The sequence below is a fragment of the Amblyraja radiata genome, chromosome 23 (assembly GCF_010909765.2).
Source record: "Amblyraja radiata isolate CabotCenter1 chromosome 23, sAmbRad1.1.pri, whole genome shotgun sequence".
NCBI classification, from domain to species: domain Eukaryota; kingdom Metazoa; phylum Chordata; class Chondrichthyes; order Rajiformes; family Rajidae; genus Amblyraja; species Amblyraja radiata.
This window is the reverse complement of record NC_045978.1, coordinates 31,683,022-31,709,970: the sequence shown is the minus strand read 5'-3', so window position 1 is coordinate 31,709,970 and position 26,949 is coordinate 31,683,022. Positions and strand designations below refer to the sequence as shown.

At 44.3% G+C, this 26,949-nt stretch overlaps 1 long non-coding RNA gene across 3 annotated transcripts; it reads right to left on the bottom strand.

Annotated features, from left to right (window-relative positions):
- Positions 1–3,636: 3,636 nt before the first annotated feature.
- Positions 3,637–26,949, bottom strand: LOC116986434. 3 transcript variants are annotated; one of them, XR_004415481.1, is made up of 4 exons: positions 26,486–26,949; positions 6,086–6,209; positions 4,790–4,903; positions 3,637–3,761 (listed from the first exon to the last, which is right to left on the bottom strand). It is a non-coding gene; the product is annotated as an uncharacterized LOC116986434 (long non-coding RNA). The 3 variants fall into 3 exon arrangements; XR_004415483.1 differs by lacking the exon at positions 26,486–26,949 and adding an exon at positions 24,560–24,605; XR_004415482.1 differs by lacking the exon at positions 26,486–26,949 and adding an exon at positions 8,508–8,625.

Sequence of the window (26,949 nt, the reverse complement as noted above, 5' to 3'; positions counted from 1 at the left end):
AATATATATCGTAAATAGCCGGGGTCCCAGCACTGAGCCTTGCGGTACCCCACTAGTCACTGCCTGCCATTGTGAAAAGGACCCGTTTACTCCTACTCTTTGCTTCCTGTCTGCCAGCCAGTTCTCTATCCACATCAATACTGAACCCCCAATACCGTGTGCTTTAAGTTTGTATACTAATCTCTTCTGTGGGACCTTGTCGAAAGCCTTCTGAAAGTCCAGATATAACACATCCACTGGTTCTCCCTTATCCTCTCTACTAGTTACATCCTCGACAAATTCTATAAGATTCGTCAGACATGATTTACCTTTCATAAATCCATGCTGACTTTGTCCAATGATTTCACCACTTTCCAAATGTGCTGCTATCCCATCTTTAATAACTGACTCTAGCAGTTTCCTCACTACTGATGTTAGACTAACTGGTCTGTAATTCCACGTTTTCTCTCTCCCTCCCTTTTTAAAAAGTGGGGTTACATTAGCTACCCTCCAATCCTCAAGAACTACACCAGAATCTAAAGCGTTTTGAAAAATTATCACTAATGCATCCACTATTTCTGGGGCAACTTCCTTAAGTACTCTGGGATGCAGCCTATCTGGCCCTGGGGATTTATCGACCTTTAATCCATTCAATTTACCTAACACCACTTCCCGGCTAACCTGGATTTCACTCAGATCCTCCATCTCATTTGACCCCCGGTCCCCTGCTATTTCCGGCAGATTATTTATGTCTTTCTTAGTGAAGACAGAACCAAAGTAGTTATTCAATTGGTCTGCCATGTCCTTGTTCCCCATGACCAATTCACCTGTTTCTGACTGCAAGGGACCTACATTTGTTTGAAATATTTTTCTCTTCACATATCTATAAGACCTTTTGCAGTCATTTTTTATGTTCCCTGCCAGTTTTCTTTCATAATCTATTTTCCCTTTCCTAATTAAGCCCTTTGTCCTCCTCTGCTGGACTCTGAATTTCTCCCAGTCCTCTGGTAGGCTGCTTTTTCTGGCTAATTTGTATGCTTTTGTAGTATCTTTTGTTTTGATACTATCCCTGATTTCCCTTGTTATCCACAGATGCACTACCTTCCCTGATTTATTATTTTGCCAAACTGGGATGAACAATTGTTGTAGTTCATCCATGCAGTCTTTAAATGCCTTCCATTGCATATCCACCGTCAACCCTTTAAGAATCAATTGCCAGTCTATCTTGGCCAATTCACGTCTCATACCCTCAAATTTACCTTTCTTTAAGTTCAGAACCCTTGTTTCTGAATTAATTATGTCACTCTCTATTCTAATGAAGAACTCAACCATATTATGGTCACTCTTGCCCAAGGGGCCATGCACAACAAGACTGCTAACTAACCCTTCCTCGTTACTCAATACCCAGTCTAGAATTGCCTGCTCTCTCGTTGGTTCCTCTACATGTTGGTTTAGAAAACTATCCCGCATACATTCCAAGAAATCCTCTTCCTCAGCACCCCTGCCAATTTGATTCACCCATTCTATATGTAGATTGAAGTCACCCATTATAACTGTTTTACCTTTGTTGCACGCATTTCTAATTTCCTGTTTGATGCCATCCCCAACTCCACTACTACTGTTAGGTGGCCTGTACACAACTCCCACTAGTGTTTTCTGCCCCTTAGTGTTTCGCAGCTCTACCCATATCGATTCCACATCCTCCAAGCTAATGTCCTTCCTTTCTATTGCGTTAATCTCCTCTCTAACCAGCAACGCTACCCCACCTCCTTTTCCTTTCTGTCTATCCCTCCTGAATATTGGACATCCCTGGATGTTCAGCTCCCAGCCTTGGTCACCCTGGAGCCATGTCTCCGTGATCCCAACTATATCATAGTCATTAATAGCTATCTGCACATTCAACTAATTCACCTTATTACGAATGCGCCTTGCATTGAGACACAATGCCTTCAGGCTTGTTTTTACAACACCCTTACCCCTTATACAATTATGTTGAAAAGTGGCCCTTTAGCTCAGGAGATTCTCCCACCAGGTCTCTTCCTGAATACCTGCTTGTGCTGGACAAAGATCTATTACTTCTGTGGTCCTTTCATAAGCTAGAGAACTGTGCGATTCACTTCTATCCCATTGCAGACATTGGACTTTGTCTATGGAACTGTTGTGCTACAATGTGAAGAACTATATTTTACACTCTGCATCTTCCCCTTTGCTCGACCTATTTAACTTGATTGTATTTATATATAGTATTATCTGATCTGATTGGCTAGTATGTAAAACAAAGCTTTTCATTGTACCTTGGTACACATGACAATAACATACCTAACCCCATTCTCATGTCTCATTTAAAGTTATACTCCTGGCTTTGGTCTCCCTACATTGAAACATTTAATCTTTTGTAAAGAGCTATACAAGATCATCCTTGAACAGATCTTCCCAACTTGGTGAAGAGTTAAACTATTTCATCCAGAAAGATGACCCCACAGACCTTCCAGATGAGACAAAGGTTCACAAGCATCCCTTCCAACCCTGTCTCTTGCACATGGTACTCCCTCCCGGTGTGGCTTCCTTCAGAGACCAAGAGTAGACTAGGTAATGTTCATACCGCTGGGTTATAAGCTGTCCAAGCAAACTATGAGGTGCTGTTCCTCCAATTTGCATTTGGCCTCAATCTGACAAAGGAGGAGGCCGAGGATAGAACGGTCAGTATGGGAATTGGAAGGGGAGTTAAAGTGTTTGGCAACCAGGAGATCATGTAGGCCCAGGTGGACTGAGCGAAGGTGTTCAGCAAAATGATCGACCAGTCTGCGCTTCGTCTCTCCGACATATAGACCACACCTGGGAACAGCGGATACAGTAGATGAGGTTGGAGGAGGTGCATGAATATTGATTTCTCTAACTTCGCCATCCTTGCATTTAGGTGTATTACATTCAGTCCCTTCATCTGTCATTAATACAGATTTTACACAATCCCGACAAGCAAAGGGCTGGAACACACAAGCTCGAATCGCCTGACGTGGTCAGACGATGGAGGAGGATTCACAGGTGCAGTGCAGATAATGTGGGACAGGGCAACTGCCACTGAGTGCCGCGGCCTACGGAGAAGACGGCGTAGAGTGAGTGGTCGAAGTGAGGTGATCGTGTCGGAGCCTCGAGGTCGAGATGGGCCGAGGTGGAGGGGCCGCACCGCCGAGAACAAAGGGAGACCTGGCGTGGAGGGTGGGGGGGGGGGGGGGGGGGACGAAGAAGGGATGAGTACATTTTGTAAATTTGCCGGCTTCTTTGTGGCGACTCTTTTGTGAACCTTGTGTGCAAAAACAAAGAATTTCACTGCACCTAGCTGGGTACAAGTGACAATAAAGTATCATCATCCTCATTTGGTGAGGGCAAACTTTGGTCATTGAAGTGTGTCAACCTGAAAATGACCTAGTTATCACCACTCTGTTTTCAGTGTGTGCTATTGATTGCCATTATGTTGAGTACATGTACACACCTGATTCTTTCACAGACATACAAAATGCCCGCCCCAGTCATCATTGGGAATGTCAGAAGATCCCGATGCCTTTGCTTGATTGGAACTTGGTCATCAACAGAGTTAACTGACGACTGATGATGCTGAACCTACTTTCTGCTTTATTTCACACTTCAAAATATCACAGTTATATTTGACTTTGTATTTAAGACATTTTTATAATAAGCTCTGCAAGACATGCTCCTTGTGTTACTGGTTTGCATCAGCAGGTGGTGCCCAAACGTGAATAGTTTTTAGCATCTTTGCTCTGCTTCTGAAAAAGTGAGATACAGAAATTTCAGCTCCATGCAACTGTGAAATGTAACACTCTACCACAAAAACTATCTTCTGTTCTCCATTAGTGTGGTTATTACAGCATCTTGTCTGAAAAGCATGGCTAATATGGAAATAGGGCACTTGAATTATAATTTGCTTGGTGCAATGCCTGCTGCATATAATACAGTAAGACATTCTTTTGCTTTAAGTATGACGTGAGTGCAATATTAAGTCCACAGCCTCAGGGTCAAAGTCCTTCTCATATCAGGATTTAATCTAGGAATTCTGAAATATCTTGACTTTGTATAAATGGTAAAAATAGTAACAAAGCTTTGGAGCTGACAGAAATTTGGCCTGTCTTGCTTTAAGTTTTGGACTGGTTATCTTCTTAATTTCAATGCATCCAAGACATGCTAAGCCATAGTAAGAGAGACTTGGTTGTAGTGTTTTACCAGAATCACAACATGATAAAATACTAAACCTTTCCCTTATGACTACTGTTTCATTTGAAAAGATATTTCAATGAATCTCACTGTTCTGCTTTTTCCACATACCCTCAAATTTCCCCTATCCAAATATTTATTCAATTTGCATGAAAAGATCTACAGGTATGTTTGAATCTACTTTCCGGCACTGGATGATTATGAATTTTTGTGTATAATTGTGTTTGCCTTAGTCATACCAGGTTACTTGAACAATTAATAATCAGTTATTTGGATTAATTCCAAATTATAATAGTCAGTAAAACAGAAGCTTGGAATCCCTACATCTCTGATACTTGATGAATGAGGATGCCATAAGACTGATAAATAATGAGGTACGTTGGACTTTAAATAAAGTATCCTCCTCACATTAACAAAATACATCACTTTTCATATTGTGAAGTAACAAAGATCGTGGTGGCAATGAAGGAAAAAGGGTAATATCCACTACAAAAATGCTAGATCCTAACATAAATCACATAATTACAAACAGACAAACTTAAAAACAAGGCTCATAGCGCTTGATGAAAAATCATAAACATACCTTCAAAGAATAGTTGAATTAGTCTGAATCAGGATCCCTGTTGCATTCAGATAAAATTAGTGAGCAGTGCATTGGATAGAGCCTTGCCAGCAGTAAAGATATTCTTTGAGGAACCTATATGAATAAATAATAAATGTAGCAGTTCTGGTCCACTTGATCACAGTGCTGGTGACAATAGACAATCGGATCAGGAATAGGCCTTTCGGCCCTTCGAGCCATTCAATGTGATCATGGCTGATCATCCCCAATGACCCTGTGATAACTTTATATATGGAACACAACCTGCATTAATCACTAGTAATGGTCTGATAATTCACCCAACATTAGTGTAACTCTGCAAGATGTTTGAAATATTATGAGCAGTGAGAAAAGGTAAGACCAGGTTTAGGCATTTCTGCTCCTTTCTTGAAAATGCCAATATCCTGCTTAATGTCTCCATGATACAATCCCAGATAAGCAAACCGTAAACTCACTTTGTTCCTCTATCACACTGGATCAATAATTGATATCTTGGTTTCAGTTGTTCTTTTCTGCTTTACCTGGGTGGAGGATTGCAGAAGACCAGCCAATGTGAATGGTAATGGGAAAGGTGGAGAATATGTGGTGTAGAGATGACAGTAGGTTGGGGCTATTGGTACATATAAGGTGGGGGTTGTTGTGACAGGGGTGCAATGAATGGTATTGGAATGGGGCAGAGATAATGATGATACGATGGATATAGGGTGGGGTTGAATCAGGTCTATGATGCAGGGTGAATGGTGTTGGTTTGGGATGTCGGGTGAATGGATTTGGGACTCTGCTGGGTGCGGTGTAACAACAAGGAACTGCAAATGCTGGTTTATTCCAGAGATAGACGCAAAATGCTGGAGTAACTCAACGATGGGTGGGTGATATTCTGGGTCAGAACCCTTCTTCAGTCTGATTGTAGGGTGGAGTGTCAGTCCAAAGAAGTGTTCCGACCACCCTACAATCAGACTGAAGAAGGGTTCTGACCCAGAACATCACCCATCCATATTCTCTAAGGGTGATGCCTGACCGGCTGAGTTACTCCAGCATTTTGTGTCTATCTGGCTGTAGAATATTGGGGGGTAGGCTGCATGGTGAATGGTGTTGTGCAGGACAGAATGCGAACTGGGATGACTAGTGTTTGGATGGAGCAGCCTGGGTGTTGCTACACGGGTGAAGGGTGACAGTGGTGTTGGAATAAGGGTGAGGGGTGAAAGGTTTTGAGATGGAGTTGGGTGGATGGTGTTCGCGTGGTTGGCGTGGTTGATCCTGGGGTAACTCTAAACTTACCATTCACAACAAGTAATCCCTGCAGGATCGGGTACAGCACCGCCTTACTTGCCGATATGGTGAAGGTCGGCACATAATTCTACGACACGGAAGTGGGATTCGCTCCGGAAGCCATTGGAAAAATCTGAGGTGGAAATAAGAGTTATTTACAAAGAGTTAGTAGCATCACCATCATACAGCGTGTAAACAGGCCCTTTCGGCCCAAATTGTTCACGCCAACCAATATGCCCCATCTACACTAGAACAACCTGCCCGTGCTTGGCCCATATCCCTCTAAACCTTTCCTGTCTATGTACCAGTTTAAATGCATCTTAAATGTTAACTGCCTCAACTACCTCCTCCAGCAGCTCGTTCCATACTCCCACAACATTTTGTGTAAAAAAAATGAGTTTGAGTTTAGTTTATTGTCACATGTACTGAGGTACAGTGAATAGCGTTAGTTGCGTACTGCAAGACATGGACAACATTCCGATGTAGAGTGATAAGTGGCAAGTAATAATTATGCCACACAAGTGTCAGACAATGAAGACACAAGGAACTGCAGATCTGTAATCTTAAGTAGAATATAAAAAGCTGGAGCAGCTCAGTGGATTAAGAGGCATCTCTGGAAGACATGTTTCGGGTTGGGATCCACCTTCAGCCTGATTGTAGTAAGGGCTTGACCTGCTGAGTTACTCCAGAAGTTAAGCCACCAGAAAGGCTTCGTGAGGAATGACCTGGAAGGAGCTGCCCGAGGAAGCTATAGAGGTGGATACAATGACACCTTTTAAAAAACATTAAGACAGGCTGCAGAAATCGTTTGAAATGTGGAATCTCGGGTTTGTGGCAATATTTGCAGGTTAACTTAAATGCCCTGTGCTCAACAAATATATGTCGCATTTGGTAGGTCTGTCTGTCTGTCTGTCTGTCTGTCTGTCTGTCTGTCTGTCTGTCTGTCTGTCTATCTATCTATCTATCTATCTATCTAAAAGTCGCATCTTGACCTGTCTGCGTTGCATTTTGATTTTAGAAAAAAAATGCTACCCTATATCGCTATGATTTTTGGCTATCTTATTCACAGTCCTCCTCCGCTGAGGCAGCCCTGAGGATTTTTCTGACCGATGAAAAATAAAAAAGTTATGAGTGTTTAAAAAATCTTGACATCAGCTGATTGGTCCTCTTGCCTGTCAATCACCATGATGAAGGTAATGCCCCTTCTGGGGGGGGGGGGGTGGCAGGATTATAAAACCCCGGATGCCTGGACATGAGTCAGTCACTCTGGAAAATCGTGAGGGAGAGGCCACAACTCTGAGTCTGCAATGTACTTGCAATAAATAATTTGTTAGCCTTTAATGAAAATGAAATGAGTTGTTTGGCCTGCCCTTTGCTTGAAACTGCAATGGAAATGGAAATTAAATGAAAATGCAATGAGCTGTTTGGCCTGTCCTGTGTTTGAAACTGCAATGGAAATGGAAATTAAATGAAAATGCAATGAGCTGTTTGGCCTGTCCTGTGCTTGAAACAGTCATGGAAATGGAAATGAAATGAGATGTTTGGCCTGCCTGAAACCACTAATTTTGGCCCACCAGCCCCCTATTAGCCGAGAAACCAGTCCCTTTTGCGCAAAATGCCCATATTAGTTCAGGAGGAGCATTTTGGCCCAAAAGTCCTGAAAAAGTGTCTGCTTTATGTACCATCTACAAAATACACAGCAGCAACTCACCAAGGTGCTTTTAGCAGCAATCTCATACCTTTGTGTCCTCTACCACTTAGAATGTTGTTTTTCATTCTTAACCTGAACCCATTTTCTGAACTCACACAAATTATGAATGGCATCTCCTCCAAACCACTGACCCCCCAAAAATTTGCAAAAACAAACATGGCACCCTATCCTTATACCTGACCTATACCTTAATGATGTGATTACAAATTCTAATTGTGTTCTAACAGTGCGGAAATGAAAGAAAGGAAAAAAGTCGGACCTTTAACCTAAAAGTCTAGCACACTCACTTTTTCCTGAGTTTTCCCACAAATAATGCACCAGCTGCCTGGGAAATATACCGATCAGTCTTCATCACTATTGAATCAAAAGTTTGGAAGTCTCTTTTCAACAATGCTGTGCAAATAATGACATGATACAAGGTTGCAGTTCTACATCACCTTCTCAAAGTCAAGTAAAGATGGACAAGAGTTCAAGCTTAATAATTATGGCTAATGGCTTTATTTAGTGGGAAACTGTCAGAAACAATAAGAAGTGTCTGCAATGAAGAAAACCTGCTCTCACTTACTACTGCTCGCGAAAGAGATTGAGAATTGATGACATGTGACTGACTCCTGTTCCTAATTCATATAAACTATTAACTTCACAATATTTAAACATTACCTCTTGCTAGCATAACTAGCAAGCCTATCTGTTTTACCCAATTGTTTGTATCTTCCTCACCTCACAGTGCTGAGGTAATGGTAGTAACACGTGTCCATCCGCAGTAGGTTCAAACTCTCATTGACTATTTCTTGCAAGAGGATGAGCTTTTCATTCAAACAATTAAACATTTGCAATAATTTGAGATCCTTTTTTAGCTGTACAAATAGAAAACAAAAATCGTGAGAGTCCTTAAATCAAAAGGGGAAAGCACTAGTGTATTGAGCTTGAGTTTCCTCTTCTTACCAATTGATATTCAGGTAGTATTCCTGAGAACTTGCATAGAGCTGTAGGATGAGTTTCTTCTCGCCTCCCCCAAACCCTTTGACGGCTCCTCTTATCATTTAAGGCAAATGTTTTAGTTATAATGCCAATAACACTGGGTTTAACGGAGATGCTACATCACAGTATATCATTGGGTTAGAAACATAGTAACATAGAAAATAGGTGCAGGAGTAGGCCATTCGGTTGACATACTCATTGTGGAATCAGTGACCAAATCCTGTTACTTAATTTGTGGTTTTGGTAGTTTCTATCAAAGGTACTAGAGCAAGAGCAAGATGGTCCACTAGGTGAAAATGCCGTAGTAGGTCATGGGTAATTTTTTTGTGCCATCTTGGGAACCGGCTTCGCGATTAGCATCAGGTTCTAGTATCTTTGCCTGCAAGTACAGAGTACGCAGCGGCACGTTAGTCATGCTAGTGCCACACATTAATGTTATTATATTAAGGCAAATTAATGGGGGGCCCCCATTATAATAATTTTTGTTTATACACAAGTCTGCAGCCATGATTGAGCAATTCGAGTCAGCTTGCACCATAGCAACAGCGTTCCTAGCTTCGTGTACTTACCGCGTTATCTCCGTTTATGTAATTAATTAATTTAATTCATTGTGCAAACTTTTTTGAATGGGATTGCAGTGAAACATGCACGAACTCTGGGAGCGAAAATGTGGGCAGTTTCCCCAATCTGTCCGTGGGTGCTTGCATTCACTTATTATATTTTATTCACGTGTTAAAAAGTAATTAAGAGGCAGGTAATTTGATTAGATATTGCACACATCTATGATCTTTGGTTTATATAGACATCCTGTAGGTATGTTACAAAACTTACCTTCAGCGGCGCTGCAGTTCTGTCACTGGCCGTGTGCGCGACTTTGGCGCCTTTGTTTTTGGGGGGGGGTGGTTAAAATGCGGTTTTCTATCGCTTGTCCTGGATATATTTTCTCGGGGTGCTAGCAAATGCTGAAGAATTGTTCCGACTGCTGTTCTGTGAATTTTTTTTTAAATTGCGGGACAATTTCAGCGCTGGAGTAAAATAAAATTCAGCTTCTAATGCTGTAACCGCCGATAACCGGGATGGATTTCACTGACAGCTAAAGGTAAGCCGTTTATTTTACATATAAACGTGCTTCTTAGGATGACCTTAATCCAAATTTTACGTTGCGAAAATGTGATTATTATAAATATACGAACCGGCAGTATTTTTCCTGCCGATATGGGGTTCAAATTCATTGCAACTGGAGCGTTCCAAACGATCGCGTTCCACAAAATCTCACTGGCAAGATGATTTAAATGGCCATTAATTTACGGGTATTAAACACTAAATTCCTTCCATTTGGCCTATAAATTCATGACAATGAGATTAAAAAATCATGTTATATTGAGAATTCTTGTGTGAATATTATTTGGACACTTAGGCTATTTAAAAATGTTAATCTTTTCTTAAGGAATGGATAGATGTTTAGATCAAAGATTATAGAGGAGCGATCTAGTAATTGAATTGTGTAATTAGCTACAATTAGGTAACTAACTAATTATATGCTTTCATTTCAGGTCATCCAAGTAAGATTGTTTCATATTTCTTTCAGAATGCTTCAATCTATAATAACTGAATATTTATTTCAGTTCTCTTAATTTTTAAGAAAGTTATGGGCTTTTGACTGTCCATGATCACAGCTTTTGAGTTAAGTCAATGGAAAAGCAATGCACGATGCTAATTTCCGAGTATGAAAATAGCCATAACTTTTTTTAAAGCTGAAGATATGAAAGTGAATTAGGTGTCAAATTAAACTTCTTTTTATGCTTTATCTGATGGGATAAATTGCAGACTTGATTTTTAAAATCTCAAAATTTTGTAACATTGCTACATCCTGGTCCAGGCTTAAACTCCACAAAAGATTGCTGTACTTGATTCATCCCCTTCCTGAAGAGGCCGAGCTCCCCTGGGGATCATGGCCAGGCCTGTGTGTGTGTGTGATCGATATCAACAGCTACCACTACCACATCAGAGTTGATGGGGATCGTGGAGGGGGAGCACGTGCACGTGCCGGGGGGCATGGAGGGGGAGCACGTGCCGGGGGGCAATGGAGGGGGAGCACGTGCCGGGGGCATGGAGGAGGAGCACGTGCCGGGGGTCATGGAGGGGGAGCACGTGCCGGGGGGCAATGGAGGGGGAGCACGTGCCGGGGGGCAATGAAGGGGGAGCACGTGCCGGGGGTCATGGAGGGGGAGCACGTGCCGGGGGGGGGGGGCGGCAGCGAGGGCGGGATCGATGGCAGGCGCGCGCGGCGCGGGCTGTACCTGCTTCAAGTGGTTGAGGTCGCGGCAGTAACGGGTCTCGGCGGTCTCCGTCTTGGCGTGGGCCTGGTAGCGCAAGGCAGAGCGGAGTTTAAGATGGTGAGAGTCATCCCTCAATAGTGGTGCCTTCACCCCCGAGGCACCCCTTGCCTCGACCTGAACTGTGGGAAAGGAGCCGTGGTACCGCAGCTTCGGGAGCCGCGAGCATGTGCCCATCCTGTGGTGGGTTTTCAGCGGCAAAACTTTTTTGGGGGAGTTGGGTGGCGGACAAGACGGAGCCGGGCCTTGGGTCGCGTCACAAACTGCGGCTGTCTGGCCCGGTGAGGTGAAGTGAGGTGACGGCCAGCGCCCTGTCAGAGGCTATCATGGTCCGGATCCCCATCGCCTGTTGGGCTCCAATTTCCTCCCTTGTCAGTCTCGATTACCCCCACATCGCAGGTCCGGGTTCGGATTTTCCCGCCCACCCAACGTGGGCCTCGGCGTCCCACTAGTCCTCTATAGTAGCGGCGTACCCCCCTGCTCTGCTACGCGGTGAATCAAGCTCAATGGTGCTGTAGTCCAGTGGGGATTCTCTCCCCCATCATCATTTAATCATGATATCTACAATTACTATAGATGTACATTGCCATTCATTACAAAAAACAGATCACTCCATTTGCTTAAAGATTTGCAAAGGTTCAGCATTTCAAGATTTTTTTTCATTCACTCCTTACCTCTAGGGTGTGGATAACCCTGCGTGGGAACTGGGGAAGGTCTTGTATTGAAATTATCTTGCCTTGAAATTATCCTAATATTGATCCATCTGGAGCTTCTTACACAGGTATTCGGGCTGCCAACATTGGGTGAGAGTTGGGAGTGAGAAATTGCGAGAGACCAAGCCAGAGGGAGCATAGTGTCCCCCTCCCATTGGTATGGAACATTTGCATTTTTCAGCTTGAAATTGTGCAATATGGTGCATACTGTAGCGAGTCTTTTAACTTACACTTGAATGCAATTATATATGCTTTAAATTGGATTGGAGCGTTTTTGAAAGGGGGGAGGCTGTGCAATCACTGATCACTGGCCTTGGGGGTACCCGGTGAGGGAGTGGAGCAACCGAGTGGGGAGAGGGTGTGGAAGAAGGGTGTCCCCCCTCCCAGGGTAGGAACTTTTTGAAATTTGATGTATTAAAATCATGTTTTAGTGCACTAGAAGTATGATTTCAATGTTTTTTGTATGTAGTATTTTTAAGAGGTAATTTTTATAAGGGGTAACTTTATCCACACAAAGGGTCCATACATGTCAATTGGCTTGCACTGCCTTCTGTGGCAGAGAATTCCACAGATTCACAACTCTCTGCGTGAAGAAAGTTTGTTCTCATCTCAGTCTTAACTGCCCCCCCCCCCTTTATTTTTAAACTGTGACCCATGGTTCTGAAAAGCCCCCAACATCGGGAACATTTTTCCTGCAGTTACAGTAAGTGAAAATCTAGCAGGCAAGCAGGATGCTTTCACCAACCACCCCCATTTGAAGTCCACTATCTTCCACCGTATCTACCCACTCTCTCCCCCCTCTCTCTCTCTCTTCCCTCTCTACTTACTTCCAGCAGCCATTGGTCGTCCTCCAGGATGCACCGAGCCGCAGCCTGATCCATGCCGGTCATCTGGGCGAATTCGGCACAGAGACTCACGGCAGCGGCGCAACGCTTCGACGCCTCCGACGGCCCGGGACTCTTGCACTGAGGCTGCTCCATGGCTGGAGCTGCAGTGAGCAACTCGCCAGCCCGGCAAACACTCGCCAGCCCTGCTCCCCGTCCGCATCTGTCCCCGCCGCTGCCTCTGCTTTCAACACCCGCAGCCCATGCAGTTGATATGAGTTTTGAAATTTTCGTTGATCACAGAATTTCTCACAACAGAGCGAGAGAAATTTGTGATCAGCGTGAGAATTTGGTGAAATGCGTGATTCTCACGCTCAATGCATGGGAGTTGGCAGCCCTGCCTCTATCGCTCTCTCCCCCTCTCTCTCTCTCCTCTCTCCACCTCTTTCTCCCCCTCTCTCTCTCCCTCCCACCTCACTCTCATCCTTCTCTCTCTCCCGCTCTCTCTCCCCTCTCCCCCCTCTCTCTCCCCTCCCCCCCTCTCTCTCCCCTCCCCCCCGCTCTCTCCCCTCCCCCCCCGCTCTCTCCCCTCCCCCCCTCTCTCTCCCCCTCTCTCCCTCCCCCCTCTCTCTCCCCCTCCCTCTCTCTCCCCCTCCCTCTCCCCCCCCCTCTCTATCCACCTCCCTCTCTCCCCCTCTCTCTCTCATTATCTCCCCCTCTCTCTCTCCTCTCCCCCTCTCTCTCTCCCCTCCCCCTCTCTCTCCCCCCTCCCCCTCCTTCTCTCCCCTCCCCCTCTCTCTCCTCTCTCCCCTTTCTCCCCCCTCTCACTCTCTCCCCTTCCCTCTCTTCTCTCTCCCTCTCTCTCCCCCCTCTCTCCTCTCTTCCCCTCTCTTCCCTCTCTCTCTTCCCTCTCTCTCTCTTCCCCCTCTCTCCCTCCCACCTCACTCTCCCCCTTCTCTCGTCTCCTCTCTCCCCCCTCCCTCTCTCTCCCTTCTCTTTCCCCTAACTCTCTCTCCCCCCCTCTCTTTCCCCTAACTCTCACTCCCCTCTTTCCCCTAACTCTCTTTCCCCTAACTCTCTTTCCCCTAACTCTCTCCCCCCTTATCTCTCTCCCCCTCTCCCCCCTTATCTCTCTCCCCCTCTCTTTCTTCCTCTCTCTCCCCCTCTTCTTTCTCTCCCCTCTCTCTCTCTCTCTCTTTCCCCCCTCTCTCTCCCCCCTCTATGCTCTCTCTCCCCCCTCTCTCTCTTTCTCCCTCTCTATCTCTATCTCTCCCTCTCTACACACTCTCCCCTCTCTCTCTCTCTCTCTGTCTCTCCTCTCACCTCTCTCTTCCCCCCTCTCTCTCTCCCTCTCTCTCCCCCATTTCTCCCTCCCACCTCACTCTCACCCTGGCTCTCTCTCTCTCCCCTCTCTTTCTCCTCTGTATCTATCTCCTCTTTCTCTTCCCCATCTCTCTCTCTTCCCCCTCTCTCCCTCTCTTTTACCACCCACTCTCTCTTCCCCCTCTCTCTCCCATTCTCTCCTACCATCTCCTCCCCTCTCCACCCCCTCTACATCGTCCCTCTTTCTTCCCTCAACCCTCTCTCTTCCCACCTCACCCCCCCTCTCTCCCCTACCTCTCTCTCCCCCCTCTTCTCTCTCACCATTCACGCCCCCTCTGTCTCTCCCCTCTATCCTCTCACCCCCCTCTCCCCCCACCCATCTCCCTGTCTCATTCCCCCCTCTCTCTCTCCACCTCCCTTTGAGAGTCTGTCCCTTCGGCACAGAGACTCTCGCGGCAGCGGGAGCGGCGCAGCGCTTCCGACGGCCCGGGATACTCGCACTGTCCGGAGTGCTCCATGGTCAGAGCTGCAGCGAGCGACTCGTCAGTGCCGCAAACACTCGACAGTCCCGGCTCCCTGCATCTGTTCCCGCTGCAGGTTCTGCTCCCATCCCTCCCGCAGCCCCGGCTCTCCAACACCCGCGAACCATGCAGTTTATCCGAGTTTTGAACTTTTCCTTGATCACAACATTTCTCACCACTTGAGCGTGAGAAATTTCTGATCAGCGTGAGGGCGTGAGAGTTTGCTTGAGGGCATGAGTCTCACGCTCAAAGCGTGAGAGTTGGCAGCCCTGCAGGTATCCTCATTCAGATGAGGCCTTAATAAAAAAAATGATGACACAAGGCTATTTGATCCACTGTGTCTGTTCCAGGAGAAGAGCTGTTCAGTCAAATCCCATCTTCCATTGTTTGTTTCACAGCCTGTAAGTCATGACTCTTGAAGTACAGTACACATCTGCATGTTGACACAAGAGACTGCAGATGCTGAAATCTGGGGCAAAGGGTAAACTGCTGGAGGAACTCGGCATGATAAACAGCATCTGTGGAGGCAAAAAACTAGTCGCAGAGAAATTATCCTGAAACAAGACTACTGCTATGCTCCCCAAATGCTGCTTAACCTGCCGAGTGCCTTCAGCAGTTTGAATTTTTGTCCCTGTGTAGTGGCCATTTGACTTGTTTTTGTGTGTCATTGATGATGGCATGCATCTTTAAATTTATGACGTATTTTATGGCGTGTTTGGAGCTAAGTTTCTTGTGCAGAAGCTTACTTTTTAGTTTAGTTTTGGACCAGCGTGGGGAAGGTTCACCCTTTGACCATGCGAAGCATAATGGAGACACGAGGAGTTTTCTAACCTTTAAAGCGATAAGCTGGAGTTCGATGAAGATTATAGTGTGCGAGTTGGAAGAAGTTAGGATGTACCTTATTGTTTTTCATCAACAATAAAGAATTTATTAATCAAAGGACTGTGTTTTGAAGATTTATCTGTGAAGAAGCTCTGAAGGTCCCCGACGGAGAATTTGCATGCGTACAAATACATTCCCCTTAACCATGTAGTCCATTTAGCGGCTAGAGGGAGTAATCACTTGAACGATATAAAAATCTGCCGCTACACCAAGTGTTTGCTGTTTCAAATTAAGACAAAACATCCTGATCAGCTTTTGGAAAAGGAGTGGAGCTGTTTTCTGGTGTTAGTTGACCAATATTGATCCCTCAATCAACATAATTAAAGCACATTAATTAGCTGTTAGTGAAATCTTGCTTCCAACATGCACACAACCCTGTTTGCTATATTGCAACAGAGGCTACTCTTCAAAGAAAAGTAATCAGACTGGGACAGAATTATTATAAATTTATAAAAATAAGATTGAAGATCATTCAGCGTAACATATTTGTGCTGGTCAAAAAAATCACCTTCCACTATTTGGTCAATATTTCTGTAGGCTACATCATTACAAGTACACTAGGTTACACAGGGATATAAGTACAGACCTTTGAAATGGGTGGATTTGTGGAAGATTAAATCTACTGTTGAAAAATGTCAATTGGTTAGAAACTGCTCTACTGCCCTACTAACATAATTTTTTACCAGTCCTGCCACAGAGAAATTGATCACCTATTGTGAAATAGGTATGTTGTGTGATCCTGTAGCCAAATCTATTAATTTTTAGTTTACTTCAATAAAAATTATCAAAAATTTATCAAATCAGCTGGAGAAGAAGTTAAGGACCAGAGAATATCATACTTAGTGAGCTATTCAGGAGAGAATTCTTTACTCGTAGTGGTCAATATGTGGAATGTGATATCATAGTGGCTGAGGATGATTGGAACAGATGTTTGTAATTGCAGGCTAGATTAGTAAATGAAGGTGACAAGAAAAAATAGATATGTTGGGGAGCGATATTTTTATCAAGAGGAAGATATAGTGAAACAAAAACACGAGTGGACCTGCTGGGCCATAAGAGCTGTTGTTGCTATGTTGTAAACATTCTTAGTTAAAATCATTGAGTATGTTTGCAAAGCCCTATCCTGGATTCCTGAATTAGTTCAATCCCAATAATGAAAAGACTGCTATTGCATCCAGATTTCTTCCAATTTCCCAGTTAAATGTGTTTGCATCCCAATGTATCTAAAAAACCTTTCTATTCCATTTTGAAGATCTAATGATTTCGTTAGTTTTTCCCTCAGCCTTGCACCCTTATTGGTATCAAATTTCTTCCTCTGAGATTCGCTATTTTTTCCCTGTGGGTTTCTCTCGAGTGCTCGGTTGAGCCTCTACAGTTAGTTGTGCCTTAGGTTACTGCAATTAGCCACTGCAAATTGCCTGTATTGAATCTGTTGGGTAGGGAGGTGGGGATTTGGAATTGATAGGGATGTGGGGATAGTTGTTTGGAGAAAACTATTAGGACATGGGATAGCTCTGTGAACCTGCATAGACTGAAGAGGCCCAAATAGCCGCCTGTGTTGTAATGAAATATGGTAATTTAATGGTTTGATTTAATTATTGGTATCTTGGATTCAAGCAGTCATTTTCTCATTATAACAGAGATTTATATTATGACTGAAGTAAATCTTTAGAAATAGAGGGATTGCTTGTAGCTGTACAGATTTAACTTTGTTTTAATTAATTTTCTTATTTTCCTCCCCCAAAGCAGTCAGAGGGAACAGAATGGAGACTTAAGAGATGCATAAAATAATGAAGGCTCTGGAGCTTATGGAACTTACAGTGCCCTCCTTAATGTTTGGGACAAAGACCCGTCATGTATTTATCATGTATTTATTTGCCTCTGTACTCCACAATTTGAGATTTGTAAGAGAAAAAAAATCACATGTGGTTAAAGTGCACATTGTCAGATTTTAATAAAGGCCATTTTTATAGATTTTGGTTTCACCATGTAGAAATGACAGCAGTGTTTATACATGGTTCACCCCATTCGGGGCACCATAATGTTTGGGACACAGCAATGTCATGCAAATGAAAGTAGTTATGTTTAGTATTTTGTTGCATATATTTTGCATGCAATGACTGCTTGAAGTCTGTGATTCATGGACATCACCAGTTGCTGGGTGTCTTCTCTGCCAGGCCTGTATTGTAGCCATCTTTAGCTCATGCTTGTTTTGGGGCAAATCTTCAGTTTTCTCTTCAGCATATAAAAGGCATGCTAAATTGGGTTCAGATTGGGTGATTGACTTGGCAACACAAGAATTTACCATATTTTAGCTATGAAAAACTCCTTTGTTGCTCTAGCAGTATGTTTAGGATCATTGTCTTGCTGTAGAATGAATCGCCGCCAATGAGTTTTGAGGCATTTGTTTGAACTTGACCAGATAGGATGGTACCCGGACGGGACGTCGAAGGATGAGAAGCAAAGCGAAGAAGTGGAAGCCAAGATACCGAACGGAAACAATGCCGAAAAGACAAATAACCGAACGGACACAACGCTGAAAAGCCAAATAACTGAACGGACACGGCGCCGAAAAGCCAAATAACCGAACACACACGACGGCGATAAGCTAAATAACCGAACACACACGACGGCGAAAAGCCAAATAACCGAACACAACGTCCAAAAGCCAAATAACCGAAAAGGCACGACGACTAAAAGCTAAATAACCGAACAGACACGACACCGAAAAGCCAAATAACCAAATGGACAGGACGCCTAAAAGCCAAATAACCGAAAGGGCACGATGCCGAAAGGATACAAACCCGTACGGACTCCATGCCGAAAGGACAATACGCAGAACGGACATGATGTTGAAAAGCTGCCGAACGGACATGACGTCTCATGGGGGACAGGATTTGTCCCAGACCTTGTCAGCGATTGGTCCAGACCCCCGCGTCCATCACATCACTGACCGGGGGAGACAGGAGGTGGGGGGGATTTTTAATTTTCCTTTGCCGCTTTTGGACTTTCCTGAATATAAAATAAAACCCCGTGTGATTGGATCGCAGCAGCTTGGAGTCACTGCCATAGATCATAGAGCGGGATATTCCTGCAGTTGAATGTTGCGGTTATCTCTGCCCACTCCTTTTGCATCGTATGTCTAGGGCATTCCCTGCCTCAAACATCAGAAGTCGTTACCACCTACATCAAAGCTCCAATGCATCATGGAAAAAAACCATAGTATTTCCTTGTAGATTATTGGCATACAGGCACACTGTCCAAAGGCAAGGCAGTGGGAGGAAGCTGTGTCGGGTTTCACAGGGGGAAATCAACTTGGATTACAGCTCCTGATCCTTATCCAATAATCCCCGCTGAATGGGTGACTAATGAAACCAAACTACATTCACTGTGGTGGAAAGTTTGGCTCTTGCATTACAAACCTTCGCCTGCTGTAATTTCTACATGGTGAAACAAAAATGGCCTTTATTAAAATCTGACAATGTGCACTTTAACCACATGTGATTTTTTATATTATAAATATCAATTTTGGAGTACAGGGGCAAATAAATAAATGATGGGTCTTTGTCCCAAATATTATGGAGGGCACTGTTTTTATCTTTACATAGAGGTATATTACTGATTGCATGAATTCAACTAATTGCTGAAAAGGTTGGAGGTGAGAAGAAACCATTCATAAAGATTAGGTCTGAACCCAGTATAAATTAATTGTAAAGACAAAAACGGCCACCATATTAAAAACACTATAGATATGTACCATAAGGAAACCAAAGTGAAATCAGTGCAAAGAGATTGTTCATCTGGTGAGTGCCTGAACATTTGCAGATTTTTGTGTTTCTGTGATTCTGTTCCTGAAAAGAATTGTTCTGTCCTGGGAAGTAATGCCGCTGTTATTTATTATTGTTGTTCAACTTTGTTTCATGATTCCATGCATCCCACTTGAACATTAGTGTCACTCATTCTGTGGCTCCGCCTACAAGCTTATTAGAGCTCTCTCTCTCTCTCTCTCTCTCTCTCTCTCTCTCTCTCTCTCTCTCTCTCTCTCGCTCTCGCTCTCGCTCTCGCTCTCGCTCTCGCTCTCGCTCTCGCTCTCTCCTAATAAAAGATTGGATTCTGATCATTTTGTGTGAACTTGATCTTTATTCAACATGGTGTCAGAAACTTAGAACTCACTCCTCGCCTAGTCAGTTTACGTTTATTTTTGTTTTTTTTGTTCCGTTTGTGTTTTTACCATGGTGTCAGCACTTCGCAAGCCAGAACCAAGCCAGAGTTTGATGGTCACTTCGCCAGGCGAGGGCGTATCTTTGAAGAAGATTACACTGTGTATGTGCATGTGGCGCATGCTGCCTCCGCTCCAGATGTTCGTGCCTCTAGTCTCCTTAACCTGGCAGGCACAGAAGCCACTTGACGTGCCAGGAGATTTCATTATGAACCGGCCCAGTTCAATGCTGCTGGTGTCCAGATTGTTCTGGCTGAATCTATTCAAGACCCGGAGTGCTTGCCGAACACGTTCCGACAGCTATGTGAGTTACGAATTAATCTTGTAATAGAGCGCCATAATTTTTTTTCGTGAAGCCAAAGACGCGATGAACCCATCAAAGCGTACGTCAGTTCTTTGAAACACATCGCCAGCAGGTGTATGAAAATTTGTGCGATAGTCTGATACGGGACAGGCTAGTTTATGGAATTCTCAATGATATGGTGCTTGATGAACGTTTACATGATACTGAACTCACGCTGGAGACTGCTGAAAACTGCTATTGCTTTGCTGAAATGACTGATTCTCACACCAGATCTTTGGGGCAGGGTCCCCATTCTGCCTAAAATGTTAATGCTGCTGGCACAGTTTATCAAGCTCCACACCAGTTTTCCCAGGTGCCCGGCAGGTCTGGTGTTAATCTCAGTAATAATTGTGTGAACTGTGGAGGTTCGCATGTTGCAATTCGTGGACGTTGCCCGGCTTATGGAAAGCTTTGCCACTTCTGTAAACGAAGAAATCACTTTATTCGTTGTCGTTCATTGGGAAACAGAGTTCAAACAAAGCAACCCGTCAATTTGCTCAACCATGGGAGCATGGCTCCGGTGCGTTCCCAGATGCCTCCCACGCGTGCTGTTCCAGCTAACGAGGATCTTGATATTGACGTACATTCTTTGGCCTATTTGTCTCATAAACATCAAGATCCCAGGGTTGCTCTCCTCATTAACGGAAAGAATGTTTTTGTAAAACTATACACTGGGGCTTGCTGTAATGTGTTATCCTTATCTGAACTCAAAAGGATTTGAAAAAAAGAGACTATCAATCACACGGTCGCCACTACTTCCATTTGCAGGAGGTGCAGTACACCCTATCGGTCAAGTCGAGCTCGCGATGCTGTCTTGATTCACGTGTCCACAGCCTGAGCTTCTTTATTGTTCGAGAAAATGTGCTTTCTTTGTTGGTGATTAAGGCTTGTAACAACCTGGGTCTGGTCATCTTCAGTGCATCTGTTATCAACTGCCTACAACATGTGGCTTCACTCAACAAATCCTGACACAATACAAAAGTCTTTGATAACAAGCTGGGCAGGTTGCCTGTCAAGTACACAATCACAACTAACCCAGAGGTACTCCCAGTTGTCCGTCCGGCACACTCGGATTCCCCATGTTATGCGGGACTGTGTACAAGGTGAACTCGAAAGAATGGTGACTATGGGTGTGATCGCCCCCATCGCTGACCCCTCAGATTGGGTCTCGACCATGGTTGTAGCAACAAAAAATAATAAGGATGAAATATGGGTTGCATCAATCCTAAGGATTTAAACACAGCCATTAAGCGACCACACTATCTCATGCGCACAGTGGAAGAGATTGCAGCGCAGCTGGGCGAAGCAACTGTATTCACAGTACTAGATGCCAATAGTTCATTCTGGCAGATTGCTCTGGAACACAACTCCAACGGCCCAAGACCTTCAGCACATCTTTTGGGCGGTACAAATTTCTTCGTATGCCATTCGGCATAAGCTCTGCTAGTGAAGTATTTCAAAGTGCTATGGAACAATTGTTTGCAGGCTACCTGTGCTCCATCGCAGTTGATGATATCCTCATTGCTGGACGAACTATTCAAGAACACGACGTGAATTTAAAAAAGTGTCTGGACTGCGGTAAAGAAATCAACCTCAAGTTAAACCCTCAAAAGTGCAAATTCAGAGTAAGTGAGGTGAACTACGTAGGCCATGTCCACTAAAGATGGCCTCAAAGCTGAAAATCGAAAACCATTGCTATTAACGAGTTACCAGCACCCACAGGCGTATTCAGCCTGCAGAGATTCCTTGGCATGGTAAACTACTTGGGAAAATGTATTCCTAACTTCAGTGAAATATTGGCCCCACTGCGCCAGCTGACCCACAAATACACTGTTTGGGCCTGGCATGAGCAACAGCAGAGGGCGTTTGACACTCTTAAACAGCAGATATCTTTTGCCCCCACTCTCGCATACTTTAATTCTAAATTACCGGTCACACTGACTTGTGATGCCTCAATGTACGGTTTAGGGGCAACCTGTCTCCAAGATGATGGTAACGGCAACAGGCCTGCCGCCTAGGGTTCACGCACCATGACTGACACGGAACAACGCTACGTCTAGATTGAAATGGAGCTGCTCGCGGACGTTTTCGCATTCAAGAAGTTTAATGACTTTATCTTTGGAAATACGGTCACAATTGAAACTGACCACCAAACCCTGATCAGCATCTTGAACAAACCAATTCATGCCTCTCCAGGACGCCTTCAACGGATGTTACTACAGCTTCAAAATATGACATTGTTTTGACCTACAAACATGGCAAGGACATGCACCTGGCTGACAACCTCTCGCGTGCTCCTCGAAAGACCTGCAAGGGTCCGCCCTCACCAGATGACGGTTTTGTAGTAATGACTGTCCTTTATTCCCTCGTCCTGTTTGGAGGACCTGGTTACCCACACTGCTGCTGACGATACCTTACATTCGCTCTCCTCCGTCATTAAGCGCGGCTGGCCTGACAAGCAATACAATTTACCACTTCCAGTTCGGCCCTTTGCCGTCCGTGATGAACTAGTCCTACAAGATGGCATTATCGTAAAAGGCCACAAGGCTGTAGTTCCTGCCTCTCTACACAGCAAGTATTTTGATGCTGCCCATGCCCGAAGGCACCGAAGCAACTGTCCTACGAGATAAAAACATGTTTTACTGGCCTGGCATGACTGATTACATTCACGAGAAAGTGGAATCCTGTGCAGTGTGCAACAGTGTGGCACCACATCAACAAAAGCAATCACGTCTCTCACACCCGGTTCATGCCCTCCCATGGTCTACAGTAGCAACTGACATATTTGAGTGGCATGGCAAGCAGTACCTGGTTCTTGTCGACTCGTATTCCGGTTGGTTTGACATCAATCTTCTTTGCCCCTCTTCTCACGGGGTAGTTCTAAAGCTGGCTCACCATTTCTCAGACCACGGAGGTCCTTGTCAACTACTATCTGATAATGGCAGTCAATTTACCAGCCAGTACTTCAAAAACTTTGCAGCACACTGGGGTTTTCTTCACATCACCAGCAGCCAAGGGCGGAAATCACTTTGGGGGGGGGGGGGGACACACACACAATTGCCTGGCAGCCCGATGACAAGTGTGCATGACAACTAACAATTTTATCTCCTCCCATCAAAAGTTTCTTTATGTTTTTGTTAGTTTGTGGAAAGTTTACGTGTGTCTTTTCTCCCTCTCTCCCTCCCCTCCAAGGTTAGTTCTTCTGTTTACCTTATTTGCTTCAGTGTTATTTATCACGTTGTAGCTTTTGAAAGATATAAGCGGGTATCGGACGGTCGTTATGGGTCTGGAGCGTGAGCACCGGCTTCCTGGCGTGCAGGTACAGTCCCTCATTCACCAGGTTATTTAGTAATTTTTATCCATCAGTTAGGTAACATGATGGGTAAAAATGACTAAATAATGCGGGTGAATGAGGGACTGTACCTGCACGCCAGGAAGCCTGTGCTCGCGGTCCGGAGCCCTTAATGACCGTCCGAATGGTCCAATATCCATTTAAATCTTTCAAAAGCTACAACATGATAAATAACACTAAATAAAACTGAAGCAAATAAAGGCAAACAGAAGAACTAATCTTGGAGGAGAGAGAGAGAAAACAACACACATAAACTTTTCACAAACTAACAAAAATATACATAAATAAACTTTTGATAAACAAAAATAAACATAAACATACTTAATTAAAAAAAATTCATATAACATCCCTAAATGATGGGTAAAAATTACTGATTAACATGGGTAAATGAGGGGCTATACCTGCACATCAGCTTGACCGCAGGATCCCTTAATGACCCTCTGATACCCGTTTAAATCTTTCCCATCCACCAATACATCCAAAGTTCACAAAGGGTCTGAAGAAGGGTCGAGTCCCGAAACGTCGCCTATTCCTTCTCTACATAGATGCTGCCTCACCCGCTGTGTTCATCCAGCATTTTTTGTCTGCCTCCAAAATTCAAATGGTAATTATACCCGCATCAGACAGTTTAAAAAAATTCTCCAGATAATTTTATTCAAAGGAACGCATCAGTAATACTTGAAGGTCAAAACACAATTATATTTACTGAGGAATGCATAGCGATGTATTGGTTGGTGACACATCGAGATAACAGTGTTAATACGACAGTTAACACATCGGTTTTGTCTCAGATGAATGAAGTGATAAATGACTCCAATCGTTCTGCAGTATTCATTAAACCCGAGAGCTTTTTAAAAATGTAAAATTCCAAGGCAGTTTTGCTTTTGCTGCAATCTATTTTGTGTATTGTATGATGACTGGATAAGCGTTCATCATTACCAAAGGTTGACATTTAATTATTTTCAGAGTCTGAGCCAGCTGACCATGCATGCGGCCGCGACTCCGCAGCGCGCGGTCGGATGGGTTCTGATTGCAAAATACATGTTTCACAAAACATGGGATTGTCCCCCACCTCTCAAAACATGGAAGGGACATGTCCCCTGCCCCCCCCCCCCCCCCGGGATTTCCACCCATGCTAGCAGCCCTGAATATCCTCAGTCGAATGGACTGGCTGAACCAAACAAGGAGTACCAAACAATTAATGGAACGATCCCACAGAGCAAAATCAGATGTGTCTCAACCTGCGCAACATCTCCCACGACCCTATCTTGGGTTCACCTGCTCAGCATCTGTTGTCAAGGCAGACCCGAGCCACATTGCCTGTAATTTCTGGAACTGCCTCTGAGCCACGTTCAATACCGATGGCGGCACCTACGGATGTAATAGGCAACATATCCTGCCTGTGAATGAGCCAGCACCACCTCCGTACTATCCTGACTGCACAAGTGTACTTCCATCCACATCCAGTGGCATCGGCTGCCTGCACCAGCATGACAACCTGTTTCTGAAATGGTTACTTTGCCGATGGCTACGCCACCTCCACCCGTACCAAAGTCTCCTGTTTCTTCACAGGGAATGCCGTTTCAATCTCTGACACCTATTTCACCACCGATTGTGTCCCCGGTGGCAGATGGACTATACCATACACGCGTTGGTCCTGTTTGTAAGCCCACCGTAAATTACCCGGGCTATGTTTGAACTTCCTCCAGGTAATTGTCATATACTATATGCTTTATATAGTCAGTAGTTTTGTATTTGCATTTAATTCTTAAAGAGGGAGGATGTAGATTAGTGTTACTCATACTGTGGCCTGGCCACGGGCTTATTAGAGAGCTCTCTCTCTCTCTTAAACTAGTTATGTATGCTGAGATGAAGGCTCTTTGAGTTACCTCTGCAGAGTTGCAAATACAAGACTATGGATTCTAATCACTTTGTGTGAACTTGATCTTTATTCAATACCACTGTCACATCGTTTCAGTCCATTCCGAATTCCTCTTTCCTTACCTGCAGAAGGCAGTCACGAGGAGATTGATAGCAGGCACCAGGAGAAGGCAGTCATCAGCAAAGATCAGTCACAATCACAAGGTAGGCAGAAGCTGAAGGGAGGTCCCAACATAAGGTAGCCAGGAAGAGATGACATTGATCACAGAAGGCAACCACCAACAGAATGCACAATCAGTATGGATAGGTGATAAAACATCTTCCACAATAGTTCTCCACACTGGTGCCCAACAGGGATGTGTTCTCGGCCCTTTACTGAACTCCCTATACACGGCTGTGCAGCCAAATTCTGCTCTGACTTCATTTATAAGTTTCAAGATGTAGTGGGCTGGATCTTGAACACTGACGAGAAGGAGTACAGGAAGGAGATAGAGAGCTTAGTAATATAATGTCAAGACATCAGATTCTCCCAAAATCAGCTAGTTATTGATTTTAGGAAAATGGGTCACAAGGTGCTGGAGTAACTCAAGCAGTATCTCTGGAGAACATGGAAGGTGACGCTTCAGGTCAGGATACTTCTTCAAATAAACTGTTTTAAGAAACAAGGTTGTGTACATCCCCCAGTCAGATGTGGATATGGTCAAGCGCTTCAAGTTACTGGGCATTAATATTACCCGTATTTTGACCTGGTAAAGCCACGTTGAAGCTACAGCCAAAAAAACACAGCAACGTCTTTATTTTTTCAAAAGACTAAAGAGGTTTGCCACGTCTCCAACGACTTACCAACATCTACAGATGCGACATAGAAAATATCCTATTGAGATGCATCACAGCTTGGTTTGGCAACAGCTCTGTCCATGACCTCAACAAATTGCAAAGTTGTGGATGTAGTCCAGTCAATCACACAAACCAGCTTCCTCCCCTTACCCAACCCCTCCCTCATTAACTCCATCTACACTTCACTCTGCCTCGGGAAATCTGCAAACACAACCAAGGACTTAAGTATTTTACTCTCCGCCAAACCTGTATGTACATGGTTTGATTGTTGTATAGTATGTACAGTATGATTTCACTGGATTGCCCACATACAAAGCTTTTCACTATCTCGGCAGTACATATGACAATAATAATACACAAATACCTATCCATTAGAAATTTCAGTCACCAAAGAAGCTAGTCACGAGAGGAAGACAACCAGCAAAAAAACAGTCACTGGCATAAAGCAGATAGCAGCAGACAACAGTCCAAGCATTAAACATTTACCTGACCAAAATTCAACTATCAGTGGAGAGCAGTCAGGAGGAAGAGGCAGTCAGTAACAGAAGGCAGTCTTAGCAGTAAGCAGTCACCAGCACATTACGGTCACCAGCAGAAGTTAGTGTCAACTGGAGTCACTCACAAGCAAAAACAGAATCATTCGAGGTCAGATATCAGGAGAAAGGGAACGCCAGCAGAATTTGTTAACCAGCTGAAGGGAATACTCACCTATACAAGCCAGACTCCAGCAGCATGTAGAACTAAGGATGACAACCATCAGCAGAGGATAGGCACTAGAAAGAGCAGACACTGGGAAAAGGCAGTCACATAATAAGAAGCCAAAAATCAGTTCGCAGCAGACTAAACACCAGGAGAGAAGCAGCAGAAGATAATCATCAACAGGAGATGGTTCCAGCACAAGGCAGTTAATAGGTGATGACCGTCACCACGAAAGGCATCACAAGTAGAAG